Source organism: Marmota flaviventris, chromosome 4 (genome assembly GCF_047511675.1).
Source record: "Marmota flaviventris isolate mMarFla1 chromosome 4, mMarFla1.hap1, whole genome shotgun sequence".
Lineage (NCBI taxonomy): Eukaryota > Metazoa > Chordata > Mammalia > Rodentia > Sciuridae > Marmota > Marmota flaviventris.
In genome coordinates, this window is record NC_092501.1 from 139,917,309 (window position 1) to 139,937,084 (window position 19,776).

At 39.0% G+C, this 19,776-nt stretch overlaps 1 protein-coding gene across 6 annotated transcripts in view; it reads right to left on the bottom strand.

The window, feature by feature from the left end:
• Fry (FRY microtubule binding protein) overlaps window positions 1-19,776 on the bottom strand; it is a 402,948-nt gene that overhangs the window by 298,742 nt on the left and 84,430 nt on the right. For 5 of the 6 annotated variants that reach the window (XM_071611569.1, XM_071611564.1, XM_071611567.1 and 2 more), the window contains one exon: window positions 8,815-8,987. The exons of the other annotated variant lie outside the window; for it this stretch is intronic. The gene's annotated coding sequence lies outside the window, so the exon portion shown is untranslated. The remainder of the gene's footprint in view (window positions 1-8,814; window positions 8,988-19,776) is intronic. 6 annotated transcript variants of the gene reach the window in all.

The window sequence follows — 19,776 nt, forward strand, 5'->3', positions numbered from 1 at the left end:
TTAGCATTCAAAAAATAAAATTATGGCATTTGCAAGTAAATGAATGGAGTTGGAGAATATCATACTAAGTGAAGTAAGCCAATCCCAAAAAACCAAAGGCCAAATGTTCTCTCTGATAAGTGAATGCTGATACATAATGGGACTGGGTGGGGGCGGGGCGAGGGTACATGGGGAGAATGGAGGAACTTTGGGCAAAGGGGAGGAAGGGTAGGGAGGGGGTATGGGGTGGGAAAGATGGTAGAATGAGATGAATGTCATTACCCTAGGTATATGTACAACTGCACATGTGGTGCGACTACATCATGTACAACCAGAGAAATGAAAATTTGTGCTTCATTTGTGTACAATGAATAGAAATGTATTCTGCTATCATGTATAACTAATTAGAACAAATAAAAAATTTTTAGAACAACCAATGATCTAACTTGGTAAGTTAATTTTCCCTCAGTGATGTGGGGAGGCATCAGAGATCTCAAAAGACTGGAAATCCTTACAGAGTTGGGCCCTAAGCAAGAGACATTTGACTTATGACTCTTTCTAGTCTGATAGTTGAGAATGAAGAAGAAGGAAAAATTATACAGAGTAAGTCACACCTGCACCCCCAGCACAGAAACCCCAAAAGAGAACCATTCAGGCCCCTAGGACTTTCCTGTAGGGAAACAGTTCATTGCCAATTATGGCTTTTCTACCAGCTAAGATGGTGTCAGTATTGCCATTAGCAAGGAGGCTTAAATATGGCTCCCAGAGAAGCATAAACACTGAATTGATACATTCTGTCTGCTAGTAAAACATTAGATAGGAAAACAGATTACTGTGTACCTTAATGATTGAATCAGTGAGTCCTTGCACAGTGCTTTGCAAGACAAAATAGTTAAGATTTTTAGATTAGCAATAGTCTTTATCAGGAATACTTTCCATTTATCCTTGGTATGTATTTTTGATACTTAAAATCTAAAAATAATGTTTCTTGAGGTTGTCTCTTTCTTGTCCATAAAAACCAGTTAGACCAACATTCTATCTAGAATCAATTATTCATGAAGATGACTTCAGTCTTTCTGAAGAGTCCAGGTGGAAGAGAAGTTATTGAGGATATACCATAGGTAAACCTTATCTAATGATGCAAACACTCACCATCCTGGGCTCCCTCCAAACAGGTGCTTTGAACCAGCAGGATGCTGACAGCCAGTCATTCAGCACCAAGGACGTAAGTTAAAATCCCGACAATACTTTGGCTGCCTTGTAATGAGACCTTTTACATTTCCTTCATCTAAAAATGACTATCCATTGTATCTCACTGGATAAGCTCCCACTCCCAAACCCACAGTTTTCTAGATTACAAAGAAAAGATGGTGGTGTTATAATTAAATTCTGCAGATAAAGATTCTTTAGGTAATTACTTTCCCCAAATTGTTTAAAGCAAAGAATGTTGCTTTAAACATGTTTTTTTCCTTAGGTAAATGATGAACTGGTTGGTCATTTTCCTCCCAGACATTTTTTTAAAGTGCTCAAAAGGTTATCACTAAAATATGTTGAGTAAATATATAATATATAATTATATGGATGTAAAAATATTTTCATAGTCTAAATGCAAATGTATATTTGGAGCATTATTTAGGAATGGGAGGGGAAAATGTATGGGATCTCTCAAATGTGTATCTTTACTTTAGCTATTGAGTAATGAATGGAAATGAACTGCTTTTAGGTCAGACCTGTTTAAGCACTTAAATCCTGAATTCAGAACTCTGTATGTGAACTATTTTATTTTATATACATTCACACACACACAAACACACACACAACTTATAAAAAGGAGAAAACCTTAAAATTGAGCTATAAATTTAATCTTTTCTTCTTTTACTATCAGTATTTCAGAGGTAAGAAAAAAAAAACAAAAACATTTTCTCCTTGCTTATATGCATATAAATCATGCATAGGGCTGGGGATGTGGCTCAAGCGGTAAGCGCTCTCCTGGCATGCACAGGGTGCTGGGTTCGATCCTCAGCACCACATAAAATAAAATAAAGATGTTGTGTCCACCAAAAACTGAAAAATAAATATTTAAAAATTCTCTCTCTTTTTCTCTCTTTTTTTTTTTAAAAAAAATCATGCACATAAATATCTTATTCACATTTTTTCCCTTAAAAAGTAACCAGACATAATTGCCTCATTAAAATCTGTTTTCTTAGCCAGTAAGAAAATTACACCTGTAATCTCAACGACTCAGGAGGCTGAGGCAGGAGAATCATGAGTTCAAAGTCAGCCTCAGCAAAAGCAAGGCACTAAGCAACTTAATGAGACCCTGTCTCTAAATAAAAAAATACAAAATAGGGCTGGGGATGTGGCTTAGTGGTCAAGTGCCCCTAAGTTCAATCCCTGATACCCTCAAAAAAAATCTGTTTTCTTTTTATAAAAGAAAATGTAAAACAAAAACTCAGTTTCCCTTATAATAAACTTGTCTAATAGATACAAATAAACGGGGTACCTATTTTTGTTTTATCAGTATCTTTCAATTAAAACTTCCACAAATAAATAATTTGAAATCCAAATAATGCATTGATTTTAAGGTTTCTGAGGTCTAAATTCTCACTATTTCAGTAGATTTATTTCAAGAATTTATTTATATCCTTGTATATAGTCTGCTTTTTAAAGTCACAAAGGCAAACCAATTATTATCCCATTCCAAGTTTTTAGGACCGAATTTCCAAAAGAAAGGTTTTTAAACAGATACAATTATATTAAATATTAAATACACAAAGTACAGATGTAAGTTTATTAAAAAACAGTATTATTATTTCTGACACCGTACAATCTTTAGAGGCTTCACATGACAATATCTTAAATTTAATGATTCACATTGGGAAAATACATGTATAGTTACTACAATGAAGACTTTTCATGTCATACTTTCTAATGAGAAAATTCAATTCAATGAGTCTATTAGTGTGCTACACAGAATTTTATATCAAGAGAGGATTTGATTGGATAACTTTCAAAACCATGAAGATTTGTAAAAGTGTTAGGAGTGTATCCAACAACCACTCATCAGAAGAAAAATTACTATTATGAAAAACCAAACCTTCAATACCACCAAAGAAAGAAAATAACACAGTGAAGCTCAGTTGTGTATTATTTTGTAATCATGCATTATATCATTTGGGCTTAACACAGCCTGTGAAAATACTGTTTACATTCCGATTCCAAAGGTGAAGAAACAGGTTTTGAGAGATGAAGTGACATGTCCCAGGTTACAAGTTTAGTCAGATGGAGAATTAGAACCTGAACCCATTTCTTCAGCAACTATTGATTTGGGGAAATTCTTGGGCTGAAGTCCTATCATGAGAGCAAAGTTTCCAACTCTTGCCTGTGAGGCCCCTTTGGCTATGGCCCCAGGCACAGCATGGGAAGTGGTTCTTTAAGGAAGTTATGGTACCAGATGGACAGGGGTGTGGCTGGTGGGGTGGTTGTGACACATTTCTCCTCGCACTCAGGACATCTTCTATCTTGCCTAACTACTTAGCCCTTAAGCACCTACCATATGCAAAATGCTCTGGGTGGGTGTTGAGGGGAATGCTATGGTGAATGAGACATGGCTTCAGTCATCACAGTGTAACCACGGGACCTATGACAATGGGGACACAATTGTAGGGAGCACTCTTTTCACACTCCATAAACAAGTGTTTATGGAGGTCCTAACCAAGTTATACATGGCCTTGTAGACCTCACTGAAACATCACCAAATGCACCAATCAGCAGGGTTCTGGGTTGATGCAATTCTAATAGAGAACAAATAGAAGGTGAATATCCCTTATCTAAAATGCTTGGAACCAGAGGTGTTTGGGTTTTGTGGAATACTTACATAAGCATAATGAATTGTCTTGGGGATGGGACCCGAGGCTAAACATAAAATTCAAATTCAAATTCAAATTGAAAAAGTCAATTCAGTTGTTTATTTCATTTATACCGTATTCACAGAACCTGAAGGTAAGTATATACAGTATTTTTAGTGTGCCTGGGTTTTGACTGACCATCACATGAGGTCAAGTGTGGAATTTTCCATTTGAGCCCTCTGTCAGTGCCTGATTTTGTAGCATCTGGAATTTGAGGTATGTGGATTAGAAATGTGTGACCTGTACTTCAGGGAGCACGCCTAACCAATGTGCCTTTCACTGTGCCTGTCACACAGTGAAGGAATTCAGAAGGGAACATAGACCTGATGCCCATCTTCACGGTCTTCTGGGCCAAGCTCATTTACTTATAAGAAAGGCCAGAAAGCATCTGGCTGCCATTGTTCTTACAACTACCCTGTGTTTCTAGTAAATCATGACACTCAGCAAGGAAAGGAATAAAGCAGTTTTACTTTAGAAATACTCCAAATCCATTTAATGATAAAAAAGCATAGTTTTAAGTAAGCTACTTTTTAAGATTGTGGATTAAAGCAAAAATCGCTTGTTTTTGAAACAGAATTGGGACTAAAATATAAGAAACAATGTTAGCCTACATGCCGGAGTCTCTGTCCGGCAAATGTGGCTGGACTTCCCTCCTCCTCTTGGCTGTGAGCATCCTCACTGTAATGCCCTCTGACTAAGTGACAAGGAAGTAACTTGAATTGTCTGTTTCCTCCGAGCAGATGGCTCCTTGTTTTTCACAACATATGATTGTAAAATCAGTAGGATATTTTAAGAACCCGCTGAACAAACACACCAACTTGTTTACCTAAAAGTGCTGAATGAACAACCCATTCCACCTGGCCCCCGCACCCCACTTTCTTCCAGACGAAGGTTGAGATGCTGTAACTCACTCTACCATGCTATTGGTGAGGCTTCTCCAAGGGAATACAAAATGTTAGTCTTTGATGTTTTCAGGTCAATATGATTTTTAAATGTACTGGTTTTCTTTTGTAAGATTCATGGCTGTGACGATGGGGTTCATCCATTCCTTTATTCTAGAGGCATTTATTGATTTGTGCCATACGCAAGATACCCTGCTAGGCAAGTTCTTTTCAATCTGCCTAGACTTGAAACTAAGTGACTTTCACTGTCTCCCCAAAGTCTAGAATAATTCCTGGCATCTAGTAGAATCCTAATACATTTTTCAATGAATGAATAACACACTGAGACAAGCCATCCAAGTATTTCCCCCACGAGGAATTCATATTGTGATAAAAAGCAGTATAAAGACCTTCACCCTTGGCAATTATTATCTGCCCACTAATTATTTCCAGGATAGTTATTTTCAGATAGTTCCACAGGACTGACACAGCTTCACAGGAAATCAGTTAATTAACCACCAGATGTTGAATGGACGCTTACTTTGTGCAATTCTCCCTTCTTAGACAACTGGGCCATTCAAGGGAGTGAGATATAGTCTCTGTTTCCAAAGAGCTTCTACATGAACATAAAGTTAATAATATAATACAGTACTGAGTCCAAGAAGGTTGTTGGCATCCAGAAGAACTAAAAAGAGGTCATAGGAACAATCTCGGGCAATTACAGATGGATGACTGGGATTGGGCCTTCAAGCCCACATGGAGAATGAAAGAAAGGGCATAATAGGAATATAGACGTGTGTGTGTGTGTGTGTGTGTGTGTGTTAGAAGGTGAGGGGAGAACGGCATGAACAGAATAAGGAAGAAGGCAGAGCACAAAAGGATGCCAAGAGTTCATTGCATTTAGTGCAATTTGAGTCAACTGGATAACTTTATTGAAGGAATACTATGTACCAGCCATTGTAAGAGGTAGTAGATATACAATGGTTAACAAGACTGATACGGTCCCTGGATGGCTAGCCAGCAGAAGATACAGATGAGTAAACAGACGATTACAATACAGTGTGATAAGTGCTGTGGTAGGGAAAGTCCAGGTGTTATGAGAAGGACATAGATTGGACCAGTAAAGAAGAGGAAGTCGGGAAAGTTCTTGGAAGAAAAGATCTGAAATTGACACCTGAAGTCAAAGTAGAAATTAGGAGGAAATGTGAAGGTAGCTTGTACGGCATCTACCCTAGAAGAACGAGCATGAAGGGCCCCGGGATCTGAAGCTGGCGGAGCTTGCTGAGCACAGTGGGAAGGAGAGCTGGGGAAGGGGCCGCGGACAGAAGCAGTGGACAGATTTGGCATCTCTCATTTCCCAAGGATCTTGGACTTTATCCTAAAAGCAGTGGTGACCCTGAGGAATCTTAAACAAGGGAATGAAACAAACAGGCCTTTTAGGTAGATAGCTATCTGCAGTGTGACATGTCCCTGAGAGGGGAAATGGATGACAAGAACAAAAGAAAAATATGGAGTTCTTGAAGGTGTATCCCCAACACAATGCAAGAGCTAAATGAAGAATGAGTGAATGAGTGAATGAATGAATGAATGAAATAATCAACCAATCAATCATTTAGAGCAGAACTGAAAATATGAGACTTGAGGTGGAGGTAAAATTTGTCTGTGTGCACATAAGGGTGGAGGGAAACACTGGAACACTGATGTGTCCTCAGCTCTTGCATCTCAACAGACAAATGATCACAACAGGTGACAGTGGAGTGTGGCGGTACAGTGGAAGCTGCTTGAATGTTGGAGTCCAGAGACCTGGTCCAAGCCTTAGTTTGGCCATTTATTAATTGTGAGATGCGACTTAATTTCTTGGACCCTCAGGCCCCACATCTATTATGCCTGCTTTTTTCTTATACAACAGCAGAGCAGCATCACACTCTGTGTATGCTTCTGTTTGCAGGAGGAACATGGGATCTGGGCCAGGATCAGCAGCCCATTGGCGTTTCTGATTCATCCACCATAAAAAGCAGCTAGTGCAACTTGCATGACAGTGGTATTGTGGTTTAGTTGAAAGGAACTAGTAGCCAGTGTTGATCAAACTGGGCAGGTGACTCTCTTGTCCGTGGAAAGCCTGGCAGTGAAGTGAAAGAGGTGGGGGAAGGATAGGAAGAATCCATCTGCAGCTGTTTCCAATGAAAGCACTGGGGACAGAAACAAATGGCACAGCTGGAGCCTGGGAGTTGGTGAGGGGGCCAAGGGCAGCTGGAGGGGGCTGAGGGACAGACACTGTCTACACTAGGACTCAGCTCCCCAAAGCTCACTGCCCTTTCATGAGTTCATCTTACCAAATTAATGTTGCCAACGCAAGATCTTAGAAAGCAGAACTTAGGCAAGGTCGAAGCCAAGAGGCCTTCTCACAGATTTGGGCTGTAGCTAACAGCCCAGGGCCAGATGACTTATGGAAAGAGAGGACAAGGGCGGGAATCATGGGTGCGGGAGTGGTGTCCTCCTTGGATCTGGAGATTTGGAAAGAGGAGAAGCCTGCTTGGAGTATGAAGTGGAGAAATGCAGGAAGAATTATAATGTACATGGATCCAAGCATGTTAAACCAACAAATGGGGGGGGGGGGGTGATGTGGACAGAAGGTGAAGAACAGCCCTGTGAGAAGGTTCTGGAAGTAGGGCTAGTGAACCAACCTAGAAATACTTTTTGCCATGGGTTTCAGAAAACAGGGCAGGTCTGCATTCCTTGGTACCCTCAGGAGATCGAAGAGATGAGGCCCAAAGTGACTTTCACTGTGAACACTGAAGTCCCCCTCCTTCCAGCGTCTCCCATCTCATCCCCTGCCACTTCCCCAAACTCTCCTGTAAGTTCACACCATCTGGTCCATCCTAGGCAGTGAGTTGCTTTTTCTCTGCCGAAAAGTTGGACACAGGGCAACATCAGTGAACCAAGAAGAAATCCATTAAAACAACAGCTTCCTTAAGAAATGTGGCTTTCAGTTTGTGGACTGCAGTCCCAAGTCTCTCCGTCATCTTCATCAGATGATTCCATAGAGTTTTTATGAAACGATAGCTGAGGGGCTGGGGTTGTGGCTCAGTGGCAAAGTGCTTGCCTTGCACATGTGAAGCACTGGGTTTGATCCTCAGCACCACATAAAAATATAAACAAAATAAAGATACTGTGTCCCTCTATAACTTAAAAAAAAAAATTAAAAACCCAATAGTTGACTAAATTATTTTCTATCAACACAGAGTCATCCCTCCACAGTTGGCTCTCATCTATCCTCTGCAAATCAATCAATCAACCACCACAAAAAGGCCACTTCCAGTTTTTCCTGGAAATTCCAATGCAAGGGGTCGTGAAATCAAGTTGACTAAATAATTCATTCTCTGCAGTGACAGCTGAAATGGCTTGGCCAAGCATCAGGGTCACTGGTTATCTTGTGCTCTCTACACACCAATAATAATCCATCCAAGAACATCTAAGGCAGACATCAGAGTCTCTTCATCAAGACTGAAATCCGTGTGTCTCCTGTTCCCTAATACATTTCACCATCCACATTGTTTAATTGAGCCTTTTACTACAAACGGTTTTAGGCTCTGATGCTAGACAGGAATTTGAAGCATGCATTGGAGTATTTAATGGCATTAATTTCTGGTGCTCACAGATTTCTGATGCCAACTTCACGCCACAATCCAATAATCTTGCAAAATAAAGAAAATACCAGAACATGAAATGCAACACAGAATTCTCCAGCACCGCACGCAAAGTAGTTCCCTGTCATGCTGATGCTGACGAGTCATAACATACTTGCCTATATACAGATCCTTAGATGTCACAATCAATTAAGAAAATAAAAGGAAGAATAAGATAGGCACTTCCAGATTGAAGAACTGCTCTAACTTTTCCAATCCAACGCATTTATTTGGCAACCGAAAGCTCTTCAATACATCCCAAGTTAATTTTAAACTCTCATCTAATTATGACAGATGATATGTAGTCCTTGGTATGTGGTTTCATTTTAATCGGAAGGCATAAATTTAAATGATTCCTACCTGGAAATATGGACGGTCTCTTTTTGGGGCGCCTCAGGTGAAAGGGTTCCAAGTTCTTAATGTTTCTTTGAAGTTTTCCTCTAATGTCATTTCCTATGAGTAGTTCAGGTGGCAGGCTGCTCCGTCTGGATGATTTATGATCATTTTGAGATGAATTTAGTTTGTTCTTCGTTCTGGAATATAAATTGCTGTCATCAACTGCCATCGTAGTAGATTCATTGGAGACTCGGAACAAAATTCCCAAAAGCCAAACCCAGAGGCAGCCTCTGCCACAGCCTCCTCCGCCCAGACTCAGAGGTTCTCATGCTTTCCCTGGCACTTGTTTGGGAAGAATAGCAAGTTGATGGGCGTGGACTGGAACAGGTGTAGAATTACTAAGTAGCCACTCCTCTCAACAGTTAATAGCACAGGGGAGAAAGATCCCCCCAAAATCATTAGGTACAGAAGACTGGGGAATCTGAACAGAGGTAACACACACATCCGTGCTTTTGTGGATGGCAATAAAAGTGGTGTCATGCTTCTAGTATGAAATACCTGTCTTAATGGTGCAATAAATTAAAAAAAATAAATAAAAGCAACCACAACTCACTATTTAAGAATGAATGCCAGTGCAAATTGTGAGACTGGTTTTTGTTACTTCTTAAACTCTTATTGGAGATTTTGAACCATTTGAGGAAGCATTTTTTTACATTCTCTTCTATCTTTGTGTTTCAAACCACATACATACAAATGTCCTTTTTTATTCTTATCTGGCCAGCAGCCAAGGAGCTGGCTGGAAGAGGGAGATGAGAGATGGCGGGTGATGACCAGGAAGGAACCGGTTGTGGGTGTGTGTCAGGCAGCAGTGCTGGGAACCCAGGATTGCGCTGACCCACCCTCCCATCCTGAGCTCCACCTGGCAGATGGCTTCTCCAGAAGTTCACCCTGCCTGGCAGAGGGGCTGGAGGTCTAGAAAACAGGCGTTCACTGCTGACAGGATGAGGGCCCCCATGCAAGAGATTAAAAAAATAATGAATGCTGTTATCCTGTGGGGAGGCTGCGTAGCTTCCAGCTAAAATGGTCAGTTGGTTTGGTGGTCTCAGAAGAACCAGCTTCCTGATTGACCTGGGCACATATTTTCTTTCTTTTCCTTTTTTGTGTCCTTTATTTCCTTCTCCCTTGCTCTATGGTATGTGGCAATGTCCTACATTCTTTTTCTTAACTGACTGCAGAAATCATAATTCTATCATTTATCTTCCCCAGCCATGCCCCAGGGCTGTGTCCAGGCAGTCTCTCTCCAGGGGGCAGGCGCGAGCACACACACACACACACACACACACACACACACACCCCTCTCCTGCTGTCTGGCTGCAGTGTGAGTCAGAAGATAAAGAAGATGAGATCTGTCTTTTCCCAGTGCTGGGGATCAGCAGACACATATATTTTATTGTAAAGGATTTGTGTGTTGTTTTAGAAATCACTGTTTATTTGTGTTTCCTGGATGCAAAGCAGCTTGTATTAAATTAAAATGTGAGAGCTGGATCTCTTTACCTAGTCAAAGACACATTGCTGTGCTAACAGAAGTTTTATTCTCTATCTTCCTTATGTCCTTTCAGAAACAGGTCTTCAAAGTAGGACAGATTTCTGAAGAGAAAAGCATGTTTTTACGAATAGGTCCTGATTAGAATTGCTATGATAATTTAGCAATCATTTTCATATTAGATCATTAGGTTATTATTTTTTTTAACCAATTCTTAGAATCACCTGTATTGGTCCCTCCCAGGACTTAGAACTACTTTGTCCAACTGAAACGTATCATGAACTTCTAAAACCAAACAAGTGACTTGTATACCACCATTTTTTCAAAGCCCAGGAGACTGCTTGAAACTCCTTTACCTTATTGAAAATATATTTTTCTTCTAGTAAAAAAAATAAAGAGTAGAGCACTTAAGAAAGTTTGAAGTAATGACTTTATAGGGAAAAACAATACATTCCCATACCCAAACCCCAAGAACTGTGTTTAATTTTTCAAACACATAACAAGGTAGAGTCTTAGGGCATAAAAGGCTAGACGCCAAAAAGGAGAAATGTGGCAACAGTCAGGCACATTGTTCAGTGACTTTCTTTCCCAATCCACAGTATTATCATAAGGCTAAATAAGAGCATATATGAGATGAAATAGAAGTCTCTTAGGAAAAGTATTATCACACATAGAGTGTGCATCAGTTACATCTGTATTTTGTGCACATATAATTTAGCTTCTGTCTTTAAGAGGCTGCTGGAAGCACAGAGTGAAGTACCTGTGCATCTGGAACGCTTCGTAATAACAGCTGTCATTCACCACATGCTTAATGGCAGCCAGGTCCTATGCTAAGCCTTTGGCATGCATTATCTCACTGATTCCTCCTAAACCCTGTTTTATAGATGGGTGCACTGAGACACAGAATCAAACATCTAGGAATTGGCAGGAATGGATGGAGAGAAATTAAACACAAGATTTTATTTGACTATAAAACTCTTGTTCAAGTTTATGCTTTAAACTGCACCAATATACTACTTGTTAGATGTGCATGACATCTACAGGGAATTAAAAATCCTTCTCTGGTTTCCTAAAATGATTCTTAACCGCAGCAACTGTAACTAGGACTTCCCTGTGTAAGGGAGCTGTCAGAGGGCTTTGAGGTACCTGGAATGAAAGTGGAAAAAAGCAAAAGGAGAACTCAGAACTTTGTAGGTGTGTACCAGAAAGTAATTGCTTTAATAGTAAACGCTCCATGTTAAGGCTTTTCATATTAGAATACACTTTTATATAACAGCATTATATTTTCCTGAGATTTAGATTACCTACACTATTTTGGAGGTAATTTTAGTGCCCTGATCCTCTAAAAATTAAATGATGTAAGAGAGGGTCAGAGGGATTCATGAGGTGCACTCAATCCCTCTCCTGTCCAATGCAATTCCCCCTCAAAAGGAATATAAATCAGATAGGAATCTAGTTCATTTAAAATATTTCCTAAAGAGAAAAGTGAGGAAAGTTTGAATTCACTATTATTAAAAAGTTAGGGTTATATAAACAAAGAATAATTTTTATTCATTCAAAAGTGGCATTAAGTCTATGAAAAAAAGTAAAGCAAACCATCCTTTAAAAATATTTAAATTGGCTGCAACATGAATAGCAATCAACCAGAGAAAATTCAGCTTTCTTTGGTCTTAACAAGAGTATTCATCGGTTGCAATGTTAAGTCTGCCTTCTCTCTTTATAGTAACAGCCAAAAGGAATTTCACTCTTTTTCCAGACAGTCAGAAATCTGAGCTTAGAGGTACCTTAACATTAACAGCATAATTAAGTAACTATAAGTGTATAATTAGACATTTTCTATTTTAATAAGCATTGTGTTTTAAAGGTGTCCATTCTCCTATAAGTTCAATAAATTGATCTCTTTTGAAATACTCTTATTTCTGTCCTTTGAGAAGCTGTGTATTTTATATTGAACAATGTTGTCCTCCCGTGGCATTTTATTCTTCCCATAGTGAGACATTATCTTGTTTCTCTTAGAATGTTCAGCCCATCAAAGACATTTCTTGAGTTTGTAGCTATGGATTCCTGTGTGTGGGTAGCTAGTACAGAGAATTTCTCAATTATTTTGCTTTTTTATTGAGAGAGAGACAGCTGCAACTGTATTGAAAATGATACAACTTCACAATTGTAGACTTCTTTCTCATTGTCACCTTTACAGAAATGATCCACCCATGGAAGTTTCAGATCTGTTGGGATTCACCAAATTAGCTTCTGAATTTTGATCTGACCCATATGTGATGCACATCGGCAAATATTTCTTATTTTTTTAACTATTTATTCAGTTAAACTATTTATTTATTTATTTAACTATTTAAACAGAGACGGCCTATTATCCAGTGGGTTTGCCATCAGAAGAAAATAATAGTATAAAATGTCAGAATGATGAATATCATCAAGTTGGGCAGTTCAATGGATTTCTGTCTCTGAAAGGTTGCCAGCCACCTCTTATTGGCTGCATAACTTTTCTTAGTATGGGTAACAATGCCTCTAGTAATATCTGTGGTGTGTTTATGGCCAAGGACAGCTTTCCTCAGTTCCTAAAAACATCATTAAGATGTTCAGTACTTATCTCATTGGCTTTCAATAGCAGTGAACACTAATGACTAGGGCTTCCCTCTTAAAATTCTCTGCTCCTTTGGCTCTCCATAATACTATCATTGTGTGTGTTTCTTCCTCTGTTTTGGGTCCCTTCTGCTCAGGTTCTTCAGGGGCTCCTTAGAAGTATCTTTTCCTCCTATCCTGTTTTTGGCAAGCCTATAATGAGCATCTACAATGCATCTGACACCATACTAAGTTCAATGTCTGGACTCGGGAATCTCTTCATCTAGGAAGGAAGCAGACCTATAATAAACAAGTTACTACAGCACAGGGTGACCAGTCTGTGCAAAGGTGACACTGCAAATCTACTTGTTACTTTTTCCTGATAGACAGGAGATGGGAACAAAAAGGTTCTCAGAGAAGGACTGAGTTCACAAGGCAGATGAGGGGGTCTTGTGCACAGGTACTAGGCTGTGACAAGCACTAATGTCCATGGATGGCAAGAAGTTGCCCTCCGTGTCCACAGGCTCCACATCCACAGACCCAGCCAGCTGTGGATGGAAATTTTTTTCCAGTGGCATCTGCACTGAACATGTACAGACTTTTCCTTGCCATTATTCCTGACACAATGCAGTATGATAATTATTTACACAGCACTTACATGCATCAGGTATTACAAGTCATCTATAGATGTTTTAAAGCATCTGACAGGATGTGCACAGGATCTATGCAGGTTCTGTGCCAAATTATATAAGGGACTGAGCATTTGTGGATTTTGGGATCTGTGGGGGTCCTCAAACCAAACACATGCAGATACTGAGGATCCACTATACAGCAATCCTCCGTCTTCAGGGGGGGCTTGGCAAAGAAAGCACACGCATTGGAAAGACAAGATGGAGCACTTCCAGAGAACAGGGGCTATATGAACAACAACAGGTAGTGGTATTATCTATTTTTTAACATCAGCATAAATTACCTATCTGGAAGATACCTACTTAAAAAGTTAATTTAAAAAAAAAAAATGGTTCTGACCTCTTAAAACAAGTTGGTCATTTATAACAAAATGTAAAAAGTCATTTCAAAAAAAAAAATTCTGGCTTCAGTCAATCACCCTTCTCCTAAACCCTCTTTATTTATCCTAGAAACTGTGGTATGGGGTTTGCTGAAGCACTCTTACACAAGTTTTTAATGTCATGCAGAGTGTACCTCTTTTACAAAGCTTCAGAACCAGTTCTCACTGGTTGCCATCCAACTTCATTTGCACTTGCATTCCTCCTTCCTCCAGGTTCAATTTTGCAAGTCTCAGCAAAATGCCAGTCACTGCCTGGCCTTTTCTCAAACTTTGGTAAGGCTTAAGGGCATATTTTTTTTTTTATTTGTGTGGGTCCTTTGGTGAAAGGATACAACATAAGCAAATCTCTATGTATACTACCCCTAAAGCAAAGGACAGGCTGATAGTTGATATTTCCTACTATTTAAGGGATTGAACTGAAATGTGCACCCTAAAAGAACTGAAGACTTTGTTTTGTGTCTGAATACTAGAGAGAGCAGCCTGAGAAATGTTGATTCCCACAGTCAGGTTGGCAAGTGACTACCAGGACGGAGCCACCAGGAGAAAGGTGGCTCTACCCATCAGTCATTCTCACCCGTGATTTCATCTTTCACCCGTGTGCCCCACCCTCAGCCCAGGAATCTCCACAGCTTTCTGGATCTCCATGTTCAAGTGTGATATGACCACTTCCTGGCAGAAGTTCATCATGTACAAAACCGGTGCCTCCAAATGTGTAGTTCCTGAGTTTCTGAATTCCTTACTTCCCTAAAATGGTACCTGATATTTAGCCAGTGACTGAAGCCACATACCTTGGAATTAGTCTGTCTGAATCATGCCATATTTACCCCTTAAACATCTTTTGGTTTGTGTCCTCCACCCCTGCTGTCACTGCCTGGTGACAGCATTCATTATCTCTTTCCTGACCTGTTGCTTGAGACTCCCAACAGGTCTGGCCACTTCCAGGCTCAGTTCTTTAAGCACTGATCTCTGACGTGGCATCTTGATCCTTCACACGTCAGCAAACTACCCCTGGTTAGCACACTTCCCATTTAAAAATGCTGTGAATTTGGTGTCAACATACCTTATATACAAACAGAAATATGATAAATTGTGGTATAAAGGTGTATTAAGAATTGTAATGCAAAAAAAAAAAAAAACAGAGAGCTCATATATAATGGCATAATTTGGCATGAACATACTTTATATACAGAGTTACAAAAAATTGTGCTGTGAATGGATAATTATGAATGTAATGCACTCCACTATTGTCATGTATGTAAGAAATAATAAAAAAAGAAAAAAGAAGATGAAGTCAATAAATGAATTAAAGAAGTAAAATGAAAAAAAAAAAAAGAATTGGACAAGACATTTCTGAGGCGCTGACCAGTCCAGAGAATCAAAAGACTGATACACACACCAGACACCTTTTAATGCAACATAATTGCTTTAGCTTTTATTGCAACCTTATTTCTCTCCTGTGTTATGGGTTGATCAATCAAAACTGCCAAACATCAACACCTGCTCACTATGAGGGAGACCTTGCCATCCAGGACCTGGGCAAGAGAGTGATTCGCATCAAAGGTCTTTCATGTTGCTCCCATGAGATTTCATTTTCTTTCTTTTGGCTCTGAGATCCAGCCTGTGCTTTCTCCCACAGGTTTAGGTTTTGTTTTGGAGGGGATGACAGCAAAGAGTGTAGTATTCAGAAATGTATTTTAATAGTTTTTACTTTTTAAAAAACTTCCTTGAATAAAAAGAAGTCTAAATTAATTTATGAATTTTTATTCTGGAAAAATAAATAAGTAAATAGACTATTATTTATTAAGACTCAGCTATTTCGTATTCAGGTGTCTTGAGTTTCTGATCTGGAAAAAGGAAGTAATTTTTGCTTCTTTCATCAGTACCTTGTCTGAATTTACTGAGTAATGGTTGGTGTCCTCAGATGAAAAATATCATAGGTATATACACGAATAATAAATAACAGCAAATTGAGAAATTACATACCACACACATGCTGGATGGTATTATTCTGGCAAGTTAAATATTACCTTTGTAATTATAATACCACTTTCATAAAGCTTATCTGACTAGAGGGTGGTATTTCTGATAAAGACATTCAATAAAGTAAGAACACAAGGAAACTTCCTCAACCTAATAAAGTACATTTACAAAAAACTGTAGATGATCGCACAAGTAACGTGAAAGACTGAATGCTTCCCCTCTAAGACCAGGAACAAGGCAAGATGTGTCCTCTTAACAGTTCTAGTCAACATTGCACTGGAGGTTTTATTTATCTGGCAAGAAAAAGAAATTAAAAGACATCTAAGTTGGAAAGAAGAATATAAAACTGTATTTGCAGATTAAATAATTATCTATGTAGAATCTGTTGGAATTCCCCCAAAGTTACAAAAACTGATAAAGTGACTTCAGCAAGATTGTAGAATACAAGATAAATCCACAAAAATCAATTGTATTTCTAGATTAGCACAGAAAAAAATGAGAAATTAAAAACTGAAAAACACCATACAATATTAACTATTTAGAGACAAATGTGACAAATATGTGCAGACCTGTATACTGAAAACTAAAATAACATCATTAAGATGAATCAAAGAAGACCTAAATAAAGCTGCCCGTGATGGTATACACATGTAATCTGAGATACTGAGGAGACCGAGGCAGTTTAAGGTGAGGCTGGGCAACTTAACAAAACCCTATTTTAAAATAAAATAAAGAAGGCTGACAATGTAGCTCAGTAGTAGAGTGTTCCTGGGTTCACCAAATGCAAACTAAACTACACTTGATACCACTACACACCAATCAGAATGGCTAAAACCCAGAGTGCTCATACCAAGTGTCAGGAAGACTGTAGAGGACCTGGAATTCATATAACATGGTTGGTGGGAATGTGAACTGGTAAAACCATTTGGGGAAAAAAAAAAAAAGTTTCACAGTTTCTAAAAAATCTAAGCATACACCTACCATATGATCCAGCCATTTCTCCTTAGGTACTTATTTAAGAGAAATGAAGACATGTATTTATACAAGAACACATAACCTGCATTAACACCAATTTTGCTTTTAATAGCCAAATACTAGAAAGAACATGTCCATCAGCAAGAGAATGGATAAACCACAGTGTATCTATACAACAGAATACTATTTAGGATTAAAAGATATGTTCCTGCAAATCTCAAAATAATCATGCTGAGCGAGAGAGTCCAGACCAAGGAGCTTTCATACTGAGTGATTCCATTTATATAAAATTCTAGAAAATGTAAACTAATCTACAGTGCCAACAATGAGATTAGTGGACGTCTGGCAATAGGGGTGGAGAGGAAGGAGGGAAGGATTACCAAGGAACTGGATGAAATACTGGGGGTGGGGAGTGATGGATATACTTAAGTCAAAACTAAACAAAATGTACACTTTAAATATGTGCAGTTTATTATGTGCCAATTGTTCCTCAATTAAACTTTTTCCTAAAGGCAATCACAGTGCATTTGAACAAAGACTCAGAAAAGTTCCAGATTCGAGCTAATAAAACTAATAAATAAACGTGAAAATTCTTCTTATTATCCCATCATATATATCAAGAATAAGGGGAAAATATACATATGCCTCCCAGAGTCTTGCAATTTTTTTTCACTTAAGGATTTAACCAGACACAGTTACACATTCCTGTTATCCTAGCTATTGGGGAGGCTGAGGCAGGAGATTGCAAGTTGGAGGCCAACCTCAGCACTTAGTGAGACCCCATCTCAAGAGAGAGAGAGAGAGAGAGAGAGAGAGAGAGAGAGAGAGAGAGAGAGAGAAAATGTAATTATTCTGAATTATGTCTTTAGGCTTAAATTTATATAAACCCCAAGCATGTCTAGAAGAATGTCTCCTTTGACATTCCCAGGCAATGCATTCAACAGAATAGTGAATTGTCTATGGAAGGCTCTAAATTAACATTGTAGAAAGAATGAATAGATGAGTGAGAGCTGCAGTGAGAGAGAGAAGGCATTTCTTGGCAAGAAGAGCTTCCTCACAAGCTACCCAGCTAAGCTGGGAAGCCCCAAATACTTCAGGATAAACTTCAGTTCTCTGAGCTGGCGTAAGGACGGGCTTCCTGGACACCCAAGGTTGGACGGAATGAGCTAGTCCTCTCACATTTTCTGCTGCTGCTGCTGCTGTTCCTGGGATGCTCCTAACTGAACCTTCCAGGTGCAAGTGCAGCAAGAATGTCCACAACAGCTCCTGGTTGTTAGGTGGGATCACATGCTTAATGACAAATGTCTGAGATGTCCTGGGCAATTTTATACAACAAGTTAGCGCTATTCTATGCAATTTCAGGTACAGTGCGTGAAAAAAAAAAAAAAACAAAACCTTATAACCACTGTACAGAGATTTATAAAGAGGGACAACAAACTGCATCATATGATAACTAATCACAAACATGTCTTTTCTTCCTTTAATACCAAAATCTAGAAAACGTAAGTTTCTCCTTCTATTCTTGGTGTCTCACCTCCTTGCGGGCCCTTTCCGTGAGTTTCATTCTTCCCCTTCTCTGGCTCCATTTCCTTATGCACAAAGCATCTCCCTTGTTCCCACTCTCATCTTTTATGACTAGGGAAAGCCACGGAAGCAAAGGAGGAATTTCAAAAGGTGTTCTTCCAGAAAGAATTCCTTTTGCCCTTAAGTGTTGAAGAAGAAGAGCCACCATTTTTTTTTTTTTTTAACTCTGTCCAGGAATTGGTCCCAACTCAGATTCCAAACACGTCTAAGTGTTACTCAGGATTCCAGAGTGTGACACGTTTGTTTGCTCACTACTGAGTCCCAGCTAGCTTTGAGAAACATGATCAGAACTGGGAACTATCTCCGCCAGGAGGTGGGCCCTAATCTTCAACTTCAAATCTCCCAGGCTATACATCTATTTGATTATACATCTATTTATATAGATATTTTCATTTTCTAGATGAAAAGGTGATTTACTCTTACTCTCTATATCACATTCTAGAAACTAATCGAGGCTTAAATGTGAAAAGTCAAATGATATAAATCAAACGACATAAGTCAAATGACATAAGCTAAACCAACATCTTTCTACTCTCATAAAATATAACTATAAATTCGTATTATTAATTTTTGATGAATAGTTGGGAGAGAAGATCTTTAGCTAACTCTTGAAGCAGATCTACTTTGGGTTTCTTGTATCAAATCTGTACTTCTCTTACTCATTTCATTAATACTACTAGTAATTAGAATTTAAAGAAAGACATTCATTGTCACAATAGCTAAACCTCAAAAATGTATATTTTGGAATTTTTTAGCTGTTTTTTAAAAATTTCTCTTTCAACTATACTTTGCAGAATATTCAGAAAGTATACACACACAAAATAAGTTATGTAAAATAAAATAGGAAAAAATCTTGTACTCCCACCAATCAAGACAACCACCGCCAACATTTTGGCACATTTGGTTCTAGACTGTCTTTGTCCTGCCCTCCACCAGTCACCCAGGTCCAGCCTGGAAGCTGACTCTCAGCCAACAGAAGGAATTCTTCCCTGTGGATGGCACCTCACAGCCGAGAGGAGCCAATGGAGGCAATCGGGAGCCACCAGATGAGATAAGGAGTAGACTGTCATGGCGTAAGAAAGCAGGAAGTATGGACACTATGAAAACTGGGGCAAAGGTCTCTCCCTGAAAGGGCAGTGGCTTACCAATACCCAGTGGGCTGTGGCTCTGAAGGACTTCAGGCCTTGATTTGCCTCATCCTTATAATCCCAATTTCTATGATGAAATATTCTGACTTGTAAATATTGGCTTTAGG